Genomic DNA, 19034 nt, shown 5'->3' with positions numbered 1-19034 from the left:
CCAAGTCGCGTCCTCACTGCTGCCGCCGCCGCGACCTGCGATTCGTTAGCGCACATTCCACACACGGCCCAAACTTTCGCGCTTTTCCAACCCCTCTTCCCCTCGCCTCTGTTTACGCCTTTACTTTTCTCAGACGCTTGAAGAGATTGGGGAGTCAGACTTGTATGGTAAGGAAACCAGTTTTTACGGGCACATCAAAGAGGAAGAAGATTAAGTAGGGCATCAACTTTGTAGCGAAAGTGCGACTGATGTTAGGTAGCTGTACTTCCCCCGTAGCCCTCTTCCTCCCCCGGCCGTCACCGAAGCGGATGAAAACAAACACTGACGATGGCGGCACCGGGAAGCGACCGGTGGCTGGGCTTAAGGCAGGAGTGATCGCTTGAGCTGTGAGGGAAGCCTTGAAGAGCGCCTTGTAGACGTGTGTGCGACGACTCGCGCAGTCTTGGGAACGAAACTCCCGGGGCCTGCGAGCCACGAGGCTCCCGAGGTGTGAGGTATTATCTGCGACCCGTGCTGTCACTGCAGCTCCGGAGCGCGGAGCCCTCAGCCAGGAGGCGCAGCTGGCCGGCCCCAGGCCCCGGCCTCCGTAATGAGAGCCCCGAGCCACACTCTGTGTCGCAGCTTCACAGGTACTAACTTGAGGAGGAAATACCCCCCCCGAGTCTCTCAGCGCCCCCGGGTGGGAGGCTATGGATCTGCGATGTGCGGCCTGCGGCCTGTCGGGTATCTCCTGGCGAAGCCAAAGCCTGCTAGCTGTAGGTCAGTCCCCTGAGCTTTCTTTGGGAAGTCCGGTCATTGTAGGCCCCATTGGCCCTTGATCATTCCCAGTCCTTACCAAGATCCCCAGAGCTTTTGACTACTTTCTCAGTTCTTTGGGTTAAATCGTAAGGCTTTTCTGGAGGGAATTTGTGGGGCCATACCTCTGTGGTTGGGTACCAGTGCGAAAAAGATAGGTTTTCAGTCAATCAAGATTTGTTGAGTGCCAAATATGTACTTCGCGTGTAGGTGAGGGAGACTGTTGACTAGTGAAAAAAGGGACCCAAGGTTCACGGCTCTCTTACTGGCAGTGGAACGACCTGTGGAAACCTGCGATCCATTCTCATTAAATAAATCTCTGGGTAAGTGGCCAAGCACCTTCTTGGGATTCATCACTAACTTATCTCAGTTTTCACTTTCCCAGTCAGTTATTTACCAAGTTTTCCTGATCAATTGAGGTAGCGTTTCACTTGTAGTATTTCTTCCTCTTCTGGCCATCCCACAGCCAGAGAGAGAGGGGTGGAAGGTGGGGCGGTGGGGTGGGGGGGAGATATGAACTAACTGAATATGTGAGGAACAAAAGTACCTATTTTTTCATTATAATTAGTTTAATAAGTTTAAAAGTCATCTCCTAAGGTGATAGAATTTATTGAACACCTTCAATGGGAGATGTGCAATAATATAATAAGAAGCAACAGATCCTTTCTTTACACTAAATTAGCTCCGGGTTATTGTGTGTTGTTTTATGTGTTAGTCCTTTTCAAAAAAATGTGTGAATGTTGTGGCTCCAACTAAATTATAAGTTTTTCTTTGTTTCTTTCAACTGCATTTTTCAGCTGAGCAGAAGTCTTGTTAAATGCTTGTGGAATGGAATCCCGAGTTAGTATTTTTAATACCTAGTGGACGATGAATAAGTGCTGAAGCAAGTGTCACATATACTGACCTGTATAGTAGAATGTGTGTGGTTAATTCTCTTGCTGTTTTTCAAATTGTACCCCTTTGGGTCTAAAGTTAAGACTGCTATGGCAACTTTTGAGATTTATATTTCATGAAAGTTGCAACTACTGTACTTACACCTAACAGTTCCTATTGTATATATGTATTTTTTTCCTTGGGTTGTTATTAAGATCTGCAAAAACTGCAGGTCTGCAGCTATTAAACAATCCAAATTATATATTTTTTATTTAAAGCCTAAGAATCAGCTGGACACAGTTCAGTCTTACTATATACACATCCTAGGATTGTACTGTATGGTGGTAGAGGGCAATAATCTCTTTTTTCCCATTGTCTTACCTGCTTGCATCTACCCAACTGCCTTAGCTTATGACCTCCATGACCCAGAACAGAGTGTTCATAGTCTAAATGCAAAAAGAAGCCTAAGACATTAATATTGAGCTTCCAAAGACCTAATTATACATGAGTGAGTTTTCAAAGATAATTTTGACTAATCAGAAAATGCAACCACTATAGAACTTATTGCTCTCACTTGATAAGGTTCATTACTGATGTTCTGCAGTTACATTTTGTTCCAGTTGTAGTGGAAGTTATTTATTTTGAAATTTTTATCTGGAGGGAATTTATTTAATCTTAGTAATACCTGGAAATCCCTAAAACTTTATTTTTAAATATTTATTTTACTTTTTAAACACTTTTTACTTTATTATAGAATAGATGAAAATGACATCATAACACTATGGTTGAAGCACTGCTTAGATCACAGAGAATGAAGAGTACATCTAAAAAATTCCTGAGTTATGACCCTTTATTATTCAACTTAAGTGTTTTTCTTTTTTAATGGAAAAAAGGTACAGACACTCACTGATAAGAAATACAAGCTATTCAGGTAATATTTGAATTACCATATTGTTTAAGACTCTTTTGACATGTTTGTTGACTTGAGAGTCTTAAAATATGTATACTAAAAGTTTATTCTTGGAAAAAGCTTACCTAAACTTTATGTGTGGATAATTTAGAAGTAATTTCCAATTTTTGGTGATGAGTAGAATAAGGTGAATTTCCATAGGGCACCATCTTTTCTTGCATGGATTTAATAGAGGAGAGGGTTCTTGGGGTTTTGATCTTTGCCTCCTCTTTGTTAAATCATAGACAACAATAAAAGCGGCAAGTAGTCACTGATGGTATAAAGGCAGTGTAGCCAGGGAGAATACAAAGAAGGCTAGCTAGTCCTCTGTGACCGAGGGGAATAGAGAAAGTTTTCTTGGGAATTCTCTAGCAGTCCAGTGGTTAGGACTCTGAACTTCCCCTGCAGGAGCCATGGGTTTTGTCCCTAGTGGAGGAACTAAGATCCCTCATGCCATGCAGCAGACAGACAAAAAAAAAAAAAGAAACTTAAAAACTTAGGTTTTAAATCTTAAAAGGATTTTAAATCCCTTAAAAGGACTTAAAATTAGTTTTAAGTTGTTTTAAACTGTAGAGTAAATGTGGGCCAGTTTACTAGCAAAATCCCCGAAATGCCAGAGTAAGTGGCACCAGAAATTTGTTTTTGCCCTGGTGGTGTCCCCCATAAGCCTTTGGTACAAGCGAAGGGATAAGAGGATAAGAGGGAATTTCCCCGGCAGTCCAGTGGTTAAGACAGCTTCCACTGCAGGGGACATGGGTTTCATCCCTGGTCAGGAAACTAAGATCCTGCATGCCCTGACACAGCCCAAAAAAGTTAATAAATAAGAGAAAAGATAAGATTGTGAATCACCATTACATAGAAAAACAACTAAATTAACATTGAATAGTTAATCTATCAATAGTATCTTAGTAAAAGTAAAGGTAAATAAAGAGTTTATAAGCAACCTAGATGTCCACCAACAGATGAGTGGATAAAGTAGTTGTGGTACATATATACAATGGAATATTACTCAGCCATAAAAAGGCATTAATCTGAGTTAGTTCTAGTGAGGTGAATGAACCTGGAGCCTGTTATACAGAGTGAAATAAGTCAGAAAAACAAATATGTATTAATGTATATAAATGGAGTGTAGAAAAATGGTACTGATGAACCTGTTTGCAGGGCAGAAAGAGAGGCTCAGACATCGAGAACAGACTTATGAATACAGTGAGGGGAGGACCCGGATGAATTGAGGGAGTAGTGTTGAAATATATGCATTACCATGTGTAAAATAGATAGATAATGGAAAGTTGCTGTCTAGCACAGAGAGCTTAGCCTGGTGCTCTGTGATGACCTGAGAGGTGGGATGGAGTGGGAGGTGCCTGGTGCTCTGTGATGATCTGAGAGGTGGGATGGAGTGGGAGGTGGGAGGGGGAGGTTCAAGAGGGAGGGGACATGTATACCTATGGCTGATTCATGTTTTATGGCAGAAACCAACACAACATTGTAAAGCAATTATCCTCCAATTAGAAATAAATAAATTGTCCTCAATTATAAATAAATAACATTTTAAAATATTACGTAAATAAAAAAAGGAATTTATAGAAGTTGTAACCCAGTATTCTTGTTTTGGAAAATGCTGCTTTCATTTTCGACTTCTGATTCATACAGATATAAAAGAAAGAAAGTTAAAAATCATATTATACCTTTCAGGCTTAAGGTTTGTCCCCACCCTCACATTCCTTCTGTATTGCCCACAGCTGTTAGGTCATTAGAAGATATTATATTGAGAAATACTTGTAGAGGTTTAGAAGTCTTGTTTTAACTATAAGCTTAAGGGGGTTTTTATCCTTTAATCTATTTCTGTTGGATTTTTCAAGAAATCAGATATTGGCCTTATTTATTCTTTAGACTAGTTTTTAAATTGTTCATAATTAATCAGACACAGCTTTTATCTTTATTCCCACCTCCCATTTTCTGTTGGTTTATTTTACTCTGGTCTCTTAAATTGAATACTTATTTGAGGCTTTTGTTTTTTTAGTTATAAATGCATTTAAGGCTGTAAATTTTCTTCTGACTTCTTTGTCTCATTTGTTGTCATATATTCTTCATTTTGTTAATTTCTGGATCATTTGTAACTGGTTTTTACATTTCAATATTTATTATAAAAATCTTTCTAATGTATACATAGTTAGTTTTTTATTATGTTTCTAGTTTGCTTGGAAAGAAAATTTTTTAGATGGTCAAGAACATGATCAACTTATGGTGTCCCTTGAACTGAGATCCCTCATGCCACTCCGAGCGGCCTAAAAAAAATTTTTTTAATAAAATCAAAACAAAAACTCTATGTTAAAAGTTATAAAACATAGAAGTTATTTTTTCAGTGATCAATGTTAACTTTTCCCAGTTTTAAGGGCTAGAGATATTATCTGGGATCATTTTTGTATGGTGTCATGCCAAATTATTCAGCTGTTGCTTTGAAATTATTTGCCTCTTCCTTTCTTTATTGACTGCCTCACCTTAATCCAGTGTTATCACCAACTCTCATCTGGATTATGGAAGTAATTACTGTAGTCAGATTAATGCCCTTAAATTGTTACCTGTAGAAGAATTTCCATTGACTCCCTCCTGATATACTGTTAGTCTCTTTTGCCCACTTTTATGTCTCCCTACTAATCTGGACTGATTGTACTTACCTAATTTATTTTACTTTATCTCTTTACATGAAAATTCTCAGCTATATAGTTCCTAATTTGCTTCTCCCCCTTTCTTTTTCCTCTCCCCTCTGGGGTTCCAGTTACACATATGTTAGACCTTTCCCTGTGTCCTCAGGATCTCAGGTAACCTCACCTATCATTTTGTACCTACTGTCATGATACAACTAAACACCTTAAATGGTGCCCTTTCACACTCAAAAGTATCCCCAAAGTTTGTGGTTACTCCGTATCTCTCATACACTTTTCCGTGTCTCCCATCCTTTTGTCTCTCTATGCTTTGTTCTGGATATTTTCTTTCAGTCTATATTTCCTTTCAATATTTCTGTCTTCTGCTGATCTGATCTGATCTGCTATTAGACTCAACCATCGAGTTCTTAAATTAGCGTTTTATTTTTTAGTTCTAGAATTTCTGTTTGGTTCTTTTTATAGATTTTTGTTCTCTATCCAAATTCTCAATTTTGTCCTTCATTTAATTGAACATATTGCATAGTAATTTTGAGGTCTGTGTTGGTAGCTGTTAATGTTTCTAATGTCTTTTGGATTTTGGTCATTCGTGTTTGTCTCCATGAGTGCCTAATTCACTTTAACACATGCCAGAAATTGTATATGAAAAATTATAGAGATAATTTGTGGGCTAGGTTAACATAATTTTCTTTTAGCAAGAAATTACCTTTGCTTTTGTCAGAGGCTGAGGGCCCACCTTATTCAACACTGTTGAAGCCGAATGATGTTTGAAATTTTTCACACACAAGTGAACTACAGCTATATGCAACTATTATCAATGATGCTCACAAATATAATGTTATAGTAAATGAAATAAATCAGACAAAACCATTTATGTGAAATTTAAAAACAGGTAAAGCCAGTCTGGTGACTGAGTAAGAACAGTGGCTCCTGTTGGGAGGTAAATGCCTAGAAGGAGACACTCGGGGAGTCTTGGGTGCTGATGTTGTGCTGTACCTTATCTGTGTGCCAGTTGCACTGGTGGGATTGGCTTGTGGAAATTTATCAGGTTGCAGTCTAACGACATGTACACTTCTCTGGGTGTATATTTTCAATTAAAAAGCTTACTTTAGTGAAAAAATTTTCATAATAAAGCTTAAAAAAATTAGCTTAAAGTCATACTAATTACAGCTACATTGGTTTTCTGAGAGAACTACTATCCACTGTTTTTGGAAATTTTAAAAAAAGTTAACAAATACAGCAACAGCCTTTTTATCTGGGTTATTTATAATGGGTTAAAAGGGAAAAGAGTAACAAGGAAATACAAGAGAATCATATGTTAACACAAAAACTTGCCCATGAGTGTTCTTAGCAGTATTATTCACAATAGCTAAAAGGGGGAGGCAACTTAAATGTCCATCACTTGATGAGTCAGTTAGCACAATGTAATCTGTCCATTCCGTGGAATATTATTCAGCCATAAAAAGGAATGATGTACTGACACATGCACCAATATAGAGCGAACCTTGAGAACATGCTAAGTGAAGGAAGCAAGTCACATTTCATTTATGAGAAAATTCCAGAATAAGCAAGTCCATAGATGTAAATTATACTAGTGGTTGCAAGGAGAGTGAGAAGGGGAATGACAGATAACAGATGTGGGATTCTTTTCAGTGTGATAAAAATGTGGGGATGGTTGCGCATCCTTGTGAATATACTAAAAAACACTGAACTGTAAACTATAAAACACTGAATTTTATGGTGTGCGAGTTATAACTCAGTTAAGAAAAGTTATATAAAGTGATTCTTTAAAAAATTTTGACCCACCACCTTTCTCAGCATTCTTAATCAGCATGTTTAACAAGTTCACAAATAAGCATATTTTCTCCTAGAGTGCCGAATCTCCTACCTCAGATGTGTAGGCTATTACACTTTCTTGTTCTTTTGAGTTCTTGGTGTTTTATTTCCATGTGTAATCCATAAGTTTTTAAATTCTGAAATCATCTAGCTAAGAGTTGGAGGGAAGGGTTATAAGTGGCCTAGCTGTCAACAATCCAGATCTGTGAAAGCTTCTCTCAAGGGCTCCTTCAAACTTTCTTCTGCCTGTTTCTAGGGGTTTTGGTGGTTCTAGACAAGTTTTTAGGTTAGTTTCTTGGCTTTTTGTTTCCTTACAATTCACGTAGGTGATGTAAATTTTGGATCTTATATCTTCGTACCTTACTGACTTATGGTTTTGAAGTTTTATAGTGACTTCCCTGCCTCTGAACTTTGCCCTGATAGATGGCAAACCTGTTTATTGCTTCTCTAGGGTTCTTCTGGCCTCTGATCAGGGAGCACTTGACTCGGGGGTTTTATGCAGGTTGCTACCTGCTTATAAGCTTGAGATACAATTCCCACCCCCTGCAGTCTTGTTCTCATGTGTTCATTACAAGAACCTGAGCTTGCTCCCCATAGGCCTCAGCTCCCTGTCATCAGTTTTCCTTTGTATTTATGGCGTCAACTCACCTTTCCTCTGGAACCTGGAATTTTTCAATCTTTCTAGTTTAGCTATGTATCAAGACCTTTTTTATTTTCATATTTTATCTGCATTTGTATGTGCTTGTAGTGGCAGGTGGTGGGGGCGACTGATAACATCAGTTCAGTCCATATTGCTGTCAGACCTCCTCCTCAGAGATTTTAAGCTCATGTCTGTCATGGTGCAGTGCATTAAACTCTTTGTCTCATTTACTCTCAAGCCTAGGATATCCTGTGACGGGACCTTAGAAGTACAGCTAGAGCAGTCATTCCGATGTTTGAAAAATTGTATTTGCAATAGATCTACAAGGAGATAGAAAACTTCTATGCTGGGTGAAAGTTAGTTAAGATCTTTACCCTACTATAGCCCATTTGATGAGAATGAATTTTGTTTCTGAATTTAAATTTTTTTTTAAAAAATGAAAGAAATACAGAAAAATTGTGAAAATATAACAGTGAGCTTTCATATACTCTTCAGCTTGGTTCACATATGGTTCTCTCTTGGCCACACTGCTTTACTTTTCTCTGTCAGTATCACACAGTGTATAACATAGTCATACACAATTTCTTCTTTTTCCTGGACTCTTGAGAAAAGTTACTTGTATCTCTTTAGAATAAGAACGTGACCAAAGTATAATTGTATCAAATTCAAGAAATTAAATATTGATGCAATGCCCTTAGTAGTGTATAGTCAGTATTCAAATGTTGCCAAATAGTTTTCATACTGTCCATTATAGCAAGTTTTAAAAAAAAGTCCGGGATCAAGCATTGCATTGTCATACCTCTTCTATTGCCTTTATTCTATAACAGTTCTTCAGACTTTTTCTCACGTTAAGATTGACATTTTTGAAGGATAAAAGCCCCTTATTATGTAAAAGTTCCTGTCTTGCAATATAAGCTCATTTGATTGCTTCCTTGTGGTTAGATTTGGATTATACAATTGACTAGAAAAGCGCCGTGTCAGGTCATTCTCACTATATCACATCAAGAGAATGTAATGTCAATTTTTCAGTTGTTGATATGTTTCTCTGATTACTTTATTAAGATTGTGTTCACTGATGACTCTGAAATTAGTAATCATCCACAGGAAGACTGTTAATATACCATTTGCCGACAGACACCCTTTCATGCCATGAATTTATCATCCACTGGTGATTTGCTTGAACCAGTTAGTCCTGCAGTGTTTGCAAAATGGGTGATTTTTCTAATAATTTTTATTTCTTATACATTTACTACTTGGCAGTTTACGGGGAAGAAGTGTTTTTTTTTGCCCCCATTTATTATATAATTGCCTTTGAAACCAGTGTTGGAGAAAATACGAAAATTCTTGGTATATAATAATGACTATGGCAAGAAAAGATTATCTCTGCTCTTCCACTGTTAGTGGAAGAAGCAAATGTAAAATTGTCAGTTTTAATTTCAGTGTTCCCCAGATTTACATACTGCATGATAAACATGAGTTTAAAAACACTTGATGGTACAGAGTGTTATTTAAATACTTATCAATCTTGAAAATGTTTGTGCTAAGCGTTTGTCAGCCAAAAAAAAATTTTTTTTAGTTAAAGGAAAAGTATCCTGTTATCTCTGTAATAGTTTTGAAGTTACTATTTTGTAGAGTATTGTAAGTAGAAATAGGCATTAAAGAAATGTGAAAGCAGTATTGATAATATGCCAGGAGATGTTACTCAAAACAATGGCATTTGCTTAATAACATTCATCCTTAAATCAAGGAAACTTTAACTCTTTAATGTTAGAGTAGTTCAATATATAAATATGCTTAAAAAAAAAAAAAAGCTCAAGTTGTCTAAGAGAATTAGAAGATAAGCTACAGGGGCTTCCCTGGTGGTCCAGTGGTTAAGAATCCATTTACCAATGCAGGGGACACTGGTTTGATCCCTGGTTCAGGAAGATCACGTGTCGCGAATCAGCTAAGCCCCTAAGCCACAACTACTGAGCCTGCTCTCTAGAGCTCACGAGCCACAACTGCTGAAGCCCTCACGCCCAGAGCTCGTGCTCTGCAGTAAGGGAAGTCATCGCAATGAGAAGCCTGTACACCAAAATGAAGAGTAGCCCGTGCTCACTGCAACTAGAAAAAGCCCATGTGCAAAAACTAAGACCCAGGACAGTCAAAAAATCAAATAAATAAATCAATCTTTTTTTAAAAGAAGAAGCTACAGACTGGGAGAAAATATTTGCAAAAGACATATCTTTTAAGATAATGAGTTGCCATCTCACACCTATTAGAATGGCCAAAATCCAAGAACACTGACAGCACCAAATGCTGGAGAGACCATGGAGCAACAGGGATTCTCTCTCTTTGCTGGTTGGAATGCAAAACGGTTTAGCACTGTGGAAGACCGTTTGATGCTTTCTTACAGAATAAACATGCTCTTACCATATTATCCAACAGTTGCATGCCCATTCCTCACTGAAAGGAGTTGGAGACTGGGGGCTTCTTTGGAGAAATTCCCTCAGAGGGAAAATATACTGTAACAATCTTTCTGTTTATAGGTCCCTCAACTAGAGTCATGGATCTTGACTGTATTAGGACTCCCCACTTCTACCTATCACGTTGTGATTCCTTCTTTCTATCTTTAGTTGTGGAAGATCTTTTCTGGTAGGTTCTGGTCTTTTTCCTCAATAATTATTCTATAAATAATTGTAATTTTGGTGCTTGTGAGAGGAGGTGAGCTTAGTGTCTCTCTATTCCAGTACCTTAGGACCTCCCAAAGGCCAGTTTTCTGACATTAGGGGGGAAGGGCACTTACAGGGTTTAGAGTGGGCTCTAACTGCTTCTTCTGGGACTTTCAATCCTGTTTTCAGCCCCATCTGCCACCCTACTTTAGGAGCTATCTGGTAACTAATTCCTTAGCCTTTCTCAGGTTATTTGGTTCAGATGAGCTTTCTTTGCTTAGGGTTTCTCCTGCTGCTGACTTGGATGTCAGCTATGCTTGGCTTATTCAGTTATCTGTTTGTCCTACTTTCCTGGACTTAGATGCTGTTATCTCTTGTCTGTGTGTATGCTTTTTAAGTTCCTCACTCTTTGTTTTTTAGAAGTGAGTAGAACAAAATAGAAACATCGAAACATTTATCCTTAAGCAGTCTGTTTGCCTCTCCCCAGTATTTTGTTGACATCTTTCATTGTTATTTCCTCTTCTGGCTTTATAGCTTTTGTATTTCTGTACTTTCAATTCAGGATTGGTAAAATAGTGAGATGAATGGTTTCTATCTGTTTATTTAAAAGATTTATTATTTATAAAACATTTATTTAAAATGCTAAAATTAGCATTTCAGTGTGAACATAAGTAAAAGATCTGGAAAACCTGTCTACCCAGATAAGTGTGCTTAGCTGATATATTTGCAGTTAAGCCATGTTGTAGAATCTCTGTCTAGTATTTGGATGTTGGTACTTATCTACATCCATTGCATAACAGTGGGAAACTTTATTTATTTAATGGCATCTTTGTGTGTGCGTTAAAATGCAAGTCACCTAAAATTTACCATCTTAACCATTAGTGACTGTGCAGTTCATCGGTGTTAAATATGTCCACACAATTGTTCATCCTTCTCTACTCTACATCCTCATAACATTTCATCTTGTGAAGCAAAGTTGACCTACTACACAGTAACTCCCCATTCTGTCTTATCCCCAGCTCCTGGAAACCACCATTATACTTTCTGTCTCTGCAGTTTTGACTTTTAAGTACTTCATATAAGTGGAATCTTGCAATATTTGTCTTTTTGTGACTGACTTATTTCACTTAGCATGGTGTACTCAAGGTTCATCCATGTTGTAGCATGGTCAAATTTTCCTTCCTTTTTATGGCAGGCTAATATTTCATTATATGTATATACCACATTTTGCTTATCCATTATATTTTCAGATAATTATTTAAAGACATTAGTATTGTACAAACACTATGGGAAGCTGACAGAGTTACTGGTTGTAGCAAACTTCTGTTAATGAAGTGAAAATGATATATAGAGAATGTTGCTAAATTGAAATTGTTAATCAAGGTCCAGTAAATAGTTTTTGTTATTTGTTGAATGTGTTAAGCCTTAATTAAATGAGGCATTTGCAAGTCTGGGAAAAAAGGTGTTGATGAAACTCGAAGGGACAGCAGTATTTGTAGGAGCTTTTTTTCATAAGTATACTTTTGACCTAATTAACCCATTTCAGGAAAGGTGACACCTGATAAATTTAATCAAATATATGTGAGTGGGAACCACATAGAACTTCTTGTAAATATCCAAAATTATACACAGTAACCTGGTCATGTCCCTAAGGTGAAAAAAATTTAACAAAGAAGGTATTAAGTAACTCTGATGAATTTACTCTTTCAGTGTATTAACAAGAAAGGGAAAAGAAATTTGAATGTTTACAGAAGAGTTTGCTACATAATTGAGAGACTAGACTGTTAAGAGGCAAGATGACCTTGACTTAAACTGAGTGGTGACCTGAAAGCCTTCGCCTTTGTGGATCACAGTCTTGTCGTGGCATGGGGGCTTGTGTAGCTCAATGAAGCTGTGAGCCATGCCATACAAAGCCAGCACTCAAGACAGACGAGTCGTAGTGAAGGGGTCTGGCAAAATGTGGTCCGCTGGATGAGGAAATGGCAACCCGCCCCGGTATCCTTGCCTTGAGAACCCCATTAACATTATGAAAAGGCACAAAGATATGACACTGGAAGATGAGCCCCCTAGGTCCGAAGGTGTCCAGTATGCTACTAGGGAAGAGTGGAGGGCAATTGCTTAAAGCTCTAGTAAGAATGAAGTGGCTGGGCCAAAGCAGAAACGTCGCTCAGTCGTGGGTGTATCTGGTAGTGAAAGTAAAGTCCGATGCTGTGAAGAACAGTATTGCATAGGAACCTGGAATGTTAGGTCCATGAATCAAGGTAAATTGGACATAGTCAAGCAGGAGATGGCAAGACTGAACATCAACATCTTAGGAATCAGTGGTCTAAAATGGATGACAATGGGTAAATTTAATTTAGATGACCATTATATCTACTATTGTGGGCCATAATCCCTTAGAAGAAGTGGAGTAGCCCTCACAGTCAACAGGAGTCCAAAATACGGTACTTGGGTACACCCTGAAAAACTACAGAATGATCTTGGTTCGTTTCCAAAGGAAACCATTCAACATCATAGTAACCCAGGTCTGTGCCCCAACCACTGATGCCAAAGAAGTTGGAATTGACCCGTTCTATGAAGACCTGCAAGACCTTCTAGAACTAACACCAAACAAAGATGGCCTTTTCATCATAGGGAATTGAAATGCAGAAGTAGGAAGTCAGGCGATACCTGGAGTAATTGGCAAGTTTGGCCTTGGAGTACAAAATAAAGTAGGGTAAAGGCTAACAGAGTTTTGTCAAAAGAACATGATGGTCAAAGGAAACACCCTTTCAACAACCGAAGAGATGATTCTACACTTGGACATCACCAGATGGTCAATACCAAAATCAGATTGATTATGTTCTTTACAGATGAAGAGGGAAAAGCTCTATACAGTCAAGAAAAGCAATGCTGTGAGCTTATTGTGGCTCAGATCATGAGTTCCGTATTGCAAAATTCAGGCTTAAATTGAAGAAAGTACAGAAAACCATTAGGCCATTCAGGTATGATCAAAGTCAACCCCTATGATTATACAATGGAGGTGATGAATAGATTCAAAGGATTAGATCTGGTAGACAGAGTGCCTAAGAACTGTGGACAGAGGTTCATAATATTATACAGGAGGCAGTGACCAAAACCATCCCAAAGAAAAAGAAATGCAAGGAGGCAAAGTGGTTGTCTGAGGAGGCTTTACAGATATTAGGTTGGTACAAAAGTAAATACAGTTTTGGACCATGAATTTTAAATCCTTATAACTAGGCTCAAACACATACTTATTAATCAAAATAGGAACCATTCACTCAGCACATTTTTGCCAATGAAAATAAGTTTGTTCATTTGCATAGCATAAAAATCTGTGCTTTAGGATTTGATGAGCTCTTGGAAAGCATTTTCTTTCTTTTTTTTTAATTTATTTTTTCATTTATTTTTATTAGTTGGAGGCTAATTACTTTACAATATTGTAGTGGTTTTTGCCATACATTGACATGAATCAGCCATGGATTTACATGTGTTCCCCATCCTGATCACCCCTCCCACCTCCCTCCCCATCCCATCCCTCTGGGTCTTCCCAGTGCACCAGCCCTGAGCACTTGTCTCATGCATCCAACCTGGGCTGGCAATCTGTTTCATACTTGATAATATACATGTTTCAATGCTATTCTCTCAGATCATCCCACCTTCGCCTTCTCCCACAGAGTCCAAAAGTCTGCTCTATACATCTGTGTCTCTTTTTCTGTCCTGCATATAGGGTTATCGTAACCAACTTTTTAAATTCCATATATATGCGTTAGTATACTGTATTGGTGTTTATCTTTCTGGCTTACTCACTCTGTATAATGGGCTCCAGTTTCATCCATCTCATTAGAACTGATTCAAATGTTTTCTTTTTAATGGCTGAGTAATATTCCATTGTGTATATGTACCATAGCTTTCTTAGCCATTCGTCTGCTTATGGGCATCTAGGTTACTTCCATGTCCTGGCTATTATAAACAGTGCTACGATGAACATTGGAGTACATGTGTCTCTTTCAGATCTGGTTTGGGAAAGCATTTTCTACCTCCTGCTGGTAATGGAAGTATTTTCCCTGCAAAAAGTTGTTGAGATACTTGAAGAAGTGGTAATCAGTTGGCAAGAGGTCAAGTGAATATGGCAGATGAGGTAAAACTTCATAGCCCAATTCACTCAACTTTTGAAGTCTTGGTTAGTGACATGCGGTCGGGTGTTGTCTTGCAGAAGAATAGGGCCCATTCTGTTGACCAATAGTGGGTGCAGGTATTGCAGTTTTTGGTGTATCTCATTGATTTGCTGAACATACATCTGAGATGTAATGGTTTTGCTGAGATTCAGAAAGCTGTAGTGGATCAGACGGACAGCAGACCACCAGTGACCATGACTTTTTTTTGGTGCAAGTTTGGCCTTGGAAAGTGCTTTGGAGCTTATCAGTCCATCAGCTGATCTGATCATCGCTGGTTGCTGTATAAAATCCACTTTTTGTCACACGTCAGAATCTGATCAAGAAATTGTTTGTTGTTGCATAGAATAAGAGAAGATGACACTTCAAAACAATTTTTTTTTAATTTTCAGTCAACTCATGAGGCACCACTTATCAACCTTTTTCACATTTCCAGTTTGCTTCAAATGCCACATGAGTATAGAATGGTCAGCATTGAGTTCTTCAGCAACTTCTCGTGCAGTTGTCAGAGGATTAGCTGCAATGATTGTCCTCAGTTGGTTGTCAACTTCCAGTGGCCAGCCACTACCCTCCTCATCTTCAAGGGTCTCATCTCCTTTGCAAAACTTCTTGAACCACCACTGCACTGTATGTCCCGTAGCAGTTCCTGGGCCAAATGCGTTGTTGATGTTGTGAATTGTCTCTGTTTCTTTACTACCCATTTTTAACTCCAATAAACAAGTCACTCAAATTTGCTTTTTGTCTATAACATCATTTCTATAATCTAAAATAAATGTAAACAGCAAGTAATGTCATTAGCAAAAACACATAAAGCAAGAAATGTGTGTTATAATGATGTATAACATAGCCACCTTTATTTAAAAATGTATTCCAGTATCAAATGGCAAAGTTCAACAACGCAAAACCAAAATTACTTTTGCACCAACCTAATAGGAAAAAAGAACCAGAAGACAAGGGAGAAAGGAAAAGATATAACTGACTGAATGCTGAGTTCCAGAGAACAGTAAGGAGAGATAAGATGGCCTTCTTCAATGAACAATGCAAAGAAATAGAGGAAAACAATAGAATGGAAAAGACAGATATCTCTTCAAGAAAATTGAAGATATCAAGGGAAGATTTCCTGCAAGGATGGTCATGATAAAGGACATTAATGGCATGGACCTAACAGAAGCAGAAGAAGTTAAGAGGTGGCAAGAATACACAGAGGAACTATACCAAAAAAATCTTAATGACCTGGGTAACCATGATGGTGTACTCACTCACCTAGAGCTGGACATCCTGGAGCATGAAGTCAGTGGGCCTTAGGAAGGATTACTACAAACAAAGCTAGTGGAGGTGATGGAATTCCAGCTGAGCTACTTAAAATCATAAAAGATGATGCTGTTAAAGTGCTGCCTTCAGTATGTTAGCAAATTTGAAAAATTCACCAGTGGCTGCAGGACCAGAAAAGATCAGTTTTCATTCCAGTCCCAAAGATGGGCAATGCCAAAGAATATTCAGACTACTATAGAGTTGCACTCATTTCACATGCTTGTAAGGTTATGCTCAAAATCCTTCAAGCTATGTTTCAGTTCACTTCAGTTGTGTCTGGCTCTTTGTAGCCCCATGGACTGCAGCATGCCAGTCTTCCCTGTCCATCACCAACTCCCAGAGCTTGCTCAAACACATGTGAATCGAGTTGATGATGCCATCCAACTATCTCATCCTCTGTCGTCCCCTTCTCTTCCTGCCTTCAGTCTTTCCCAGCATCAGGGTCTTTTTCTAGTGAGTCAGTTCTTTGCATCAGGTGGCCAGAGTATTAGTTTCAGCTTCATCATCAATCCTTCCAATAAATATTCAGAGTTGATTTCCTTTAGGATTGACTGGTTGTTCTCCTTGCAGTCAAGAGATTCTCAAGCGTCTTCTCCAACACCACAGTTCAAAAGCATCAATTCTTCGGCGCTCAGCTTTGTTTATAGTCCAACTCTCACATCCATACATGACCACTGGAAAAACCATAGCTTTGACTAGACAGACCTTTGTCAGCAAAGTAATGTCTCTGCTTTTTAACATGCTGTCTAGGTTGGTCATAGCTTTTCTTCCAAGGAGTAAACGTCTTTTAATTCCATGGCTGCAGTCATTATCTGCAGTGATTTTGGAGCCCAAGAAGATAAAGTCTGTCACTGTTTCCATTGTTTCCCCATCTATTTGCCATGAAGTGATGGGACCAGATGCCATGATCTTCATTTTTTGAAGGTTGAGTTTTAAGCCAGGTTTTTCACTCTCCTCTTTCACTTTCATCAAGAGGCTCTTCAGTTCCTCTTCGCTTTCTGCCGTAAGGATGGTATCGTCTGCATATCTGAGGTTATTGCTATTTCTCCCGGCAATCTTGATTCCAGCTTGTGCTTCTTCCAGCCCAGCATTTTGCACAGTGTGCTATGCATATAAGTTAAATAAGCAGGGTGACAGTACACAACCTTGACATACTCCTTTCCCAATTTTGAACCAGTCCGTTGTTCCATGTCCATTTCTAACTGTTGCTTCTTGACATGCATACAGATTTCCCAAGTTTCAGCAATAGGTGAACTGAGAACTTTCAGGTGTATAAATTGAGTTTAGAAAAGTCAGAGGAACCAGAGATCAAATTGCCAGTATTCATTGGATCATGGAGAAAGCAAGGGAATTCTTAAAAATCCTTAAAAAGATGGGAATACCAGATCACCTTACCTGACTCCTGAGAAATCTGTAAACAGGTTAAGAAGCAACAGTTGGAACTGGACATGGACCAACAGACTGGTTCAAACTTGGGAAAGAAGTATGACGAGGTCGTATATTGTCACCTGCTTGTTTAACTTCCGTGCAGTGTACGTTGTGTGAAATGCCGGTCTGGATGGATCACAAGCTGAAATCAAGATTGCTAGGAGAAATATTAGCAACCTCAGATACGCACATATCACTCTAGTGGCAGAAAGTGAAGAGGAACTAAGGAGCCTCTTGGTAAGGATGAAAGAGGAGAGTGAAGAAGCTGGCTTGAAAGTCAACATTAAAAACTAAGGTCATGGCATCTGGTCCCATCACTTCATGGCAAATAGAAAGGGGAAAAGTGGAAAGAGAAAGTGAAAAAGTGGGAACCCTGACAGATTTTATTTTCTTGGGCTCCACAATAACTGTGGACAGTGACTACAGTCATGAAATTAAAAGACACTTGCTCCTTGTAAGGAGAACTGTGATAAACCTAGGTATGGTATTAAAAAGCAGAGATATCACTTTACTGACAAAGGTCCATATAGTCAGAGCTATGGTTTTTCCATTAGTGATACATGGATGTGAGAGTTGGACCATAAAGAAGGTTGAGTGCTCAAGAATTGATGCTTTTGAATTGTGGTTATGGAGAAGACTCTAGAGAGTCCCTTGGACTACAAGAAGATCAAACCAGTCAATCCTAAAGGAAATCAACCCTGAGTATTCATTGGAAGGACTGATGCTGAAGCTCCAATACCTTAGCCACCTGTTTTGAAGAGCCAGCTCATTGGGAAAAGACCCTGATGCTGGGAAGGATTGAAAGCCAAAGGAGAAGGGGCATCAGTGGATGAGGTGGTGGGAGGGCACCTCTGAGTCAATGGACATGAGTGAGCTAACTCCAGGAGATGGTGGAAGACAGGGAAGCCTTTTGTGCTGCAGCCCATGGGATTGCAAAGAACAACAACAACAGACCTAAAAGCCCTACTGTGGCTTAGTCCTCTAGAAGCCGATATATTTTCTTAGGCTTCCCAGGTGGCACTAGCAGTAAAGAACCCTCCTGCCAGTGCTGGAGACTCAGAGAGACAGATTTGATCCCTGGGTCAGGAACATCCCCTGGAGAAGGGCGTGGCAACCCACTCCAGTATTCTTTCCTGGAGAATCCCATGGACAGAGGAGCCTGGCGGGCTATCATCCATAGAGTCACAAAGAGTCAGACAAGACTGAAGCGACTTAAGCAGCGTATTTTTCTTAAAACCTGTCCCATCGGGGGTCTTAATGTAGTTAGTCATTTTGGCAATTATAACATGTTGGTAACAATGACTAATATGGGTACTTGTCTGTAAAGAAAAAGTCAAAAAAAGAGAAAGAAAAAAGTCAAATACGTGCCTTGTTAGCCAAGAAGAAGACCCTCTCTAGCCTCTTGGTGTCAGAATTCCAACATGCCCCCAAGGTGAAGAAAGCTATATGAAGCTAATTGTGAATTGATAGAATTTTAGTTTCCCCAAAATGGTCTCCTTTTAAGAGAGGCAACATGTCAATCACTTGATGCTTCCTTTCTATTTAGCAGTTTTATTTCTCAATAAATTGCATAAGTTGCATTTATGTATATAAACTGTCTCCTGTAACTTCTGCTGCTGCTACTGCTACTGCTGCTAAGTCGCCTCAGTCGTGTCCAACTCTGTGCGACCCCAGAGACAGCAACCCACCAGGCTCCCCCATCCCTGGGATCCTCCA

At 38.9% G+C, this 19034-nt stretch overlaps 1 protein-coding gene across 8 annotated transcripts in view; it reads left to right on the top strand.

The window, feature by feature from the left end:
• Positions 1 to 266: 266 nt before the first annotated feature.
• Positions 267 to 19034, top strand: part of ATG13 (autophagy related 13) — a 45566-nt gene continuing 26798 nt past the window's right edge. For 2 of the 8 annotated variants that reach the window (XM_020881804.2, XM_020881801.2), the window contains exons 1-2: positions 267 to 629; positions 1006 to 1118. The gene's annotated coding sequence lies outside the window, so the exon portion shown is untranslated. The remainder of the gene's footprint in view (positions 630 to 1005; positions 1119 to 19034) is intronic. The other 6 variants (XM_070473089.1, XM_020881797.2, XM_020881807.2 and 3 more) reach the window with 4 other exon arrangements.

The sequence above is a fragment of the Odocoileus virginianus genome, chromosome 10 (assembly GCF_023699985.2).
Source record: "Odocoileus virginianus isolate 20LAN1187 ecotype Illinois chromosome 10, Ovbor_1.2, whole genome shotgun sequence".
NCBI classification, from domain to species: Eukaryota; Metazoa; Chordata; class Mammalia; order Artiodactyla; family Cervidae; genus Odocoileus; species Odocoileus virginianus.
Note: the sequence above shows the minus strand (reverse complement) of the source record. Positions and strands in the feature narration are given on the sequence as shown.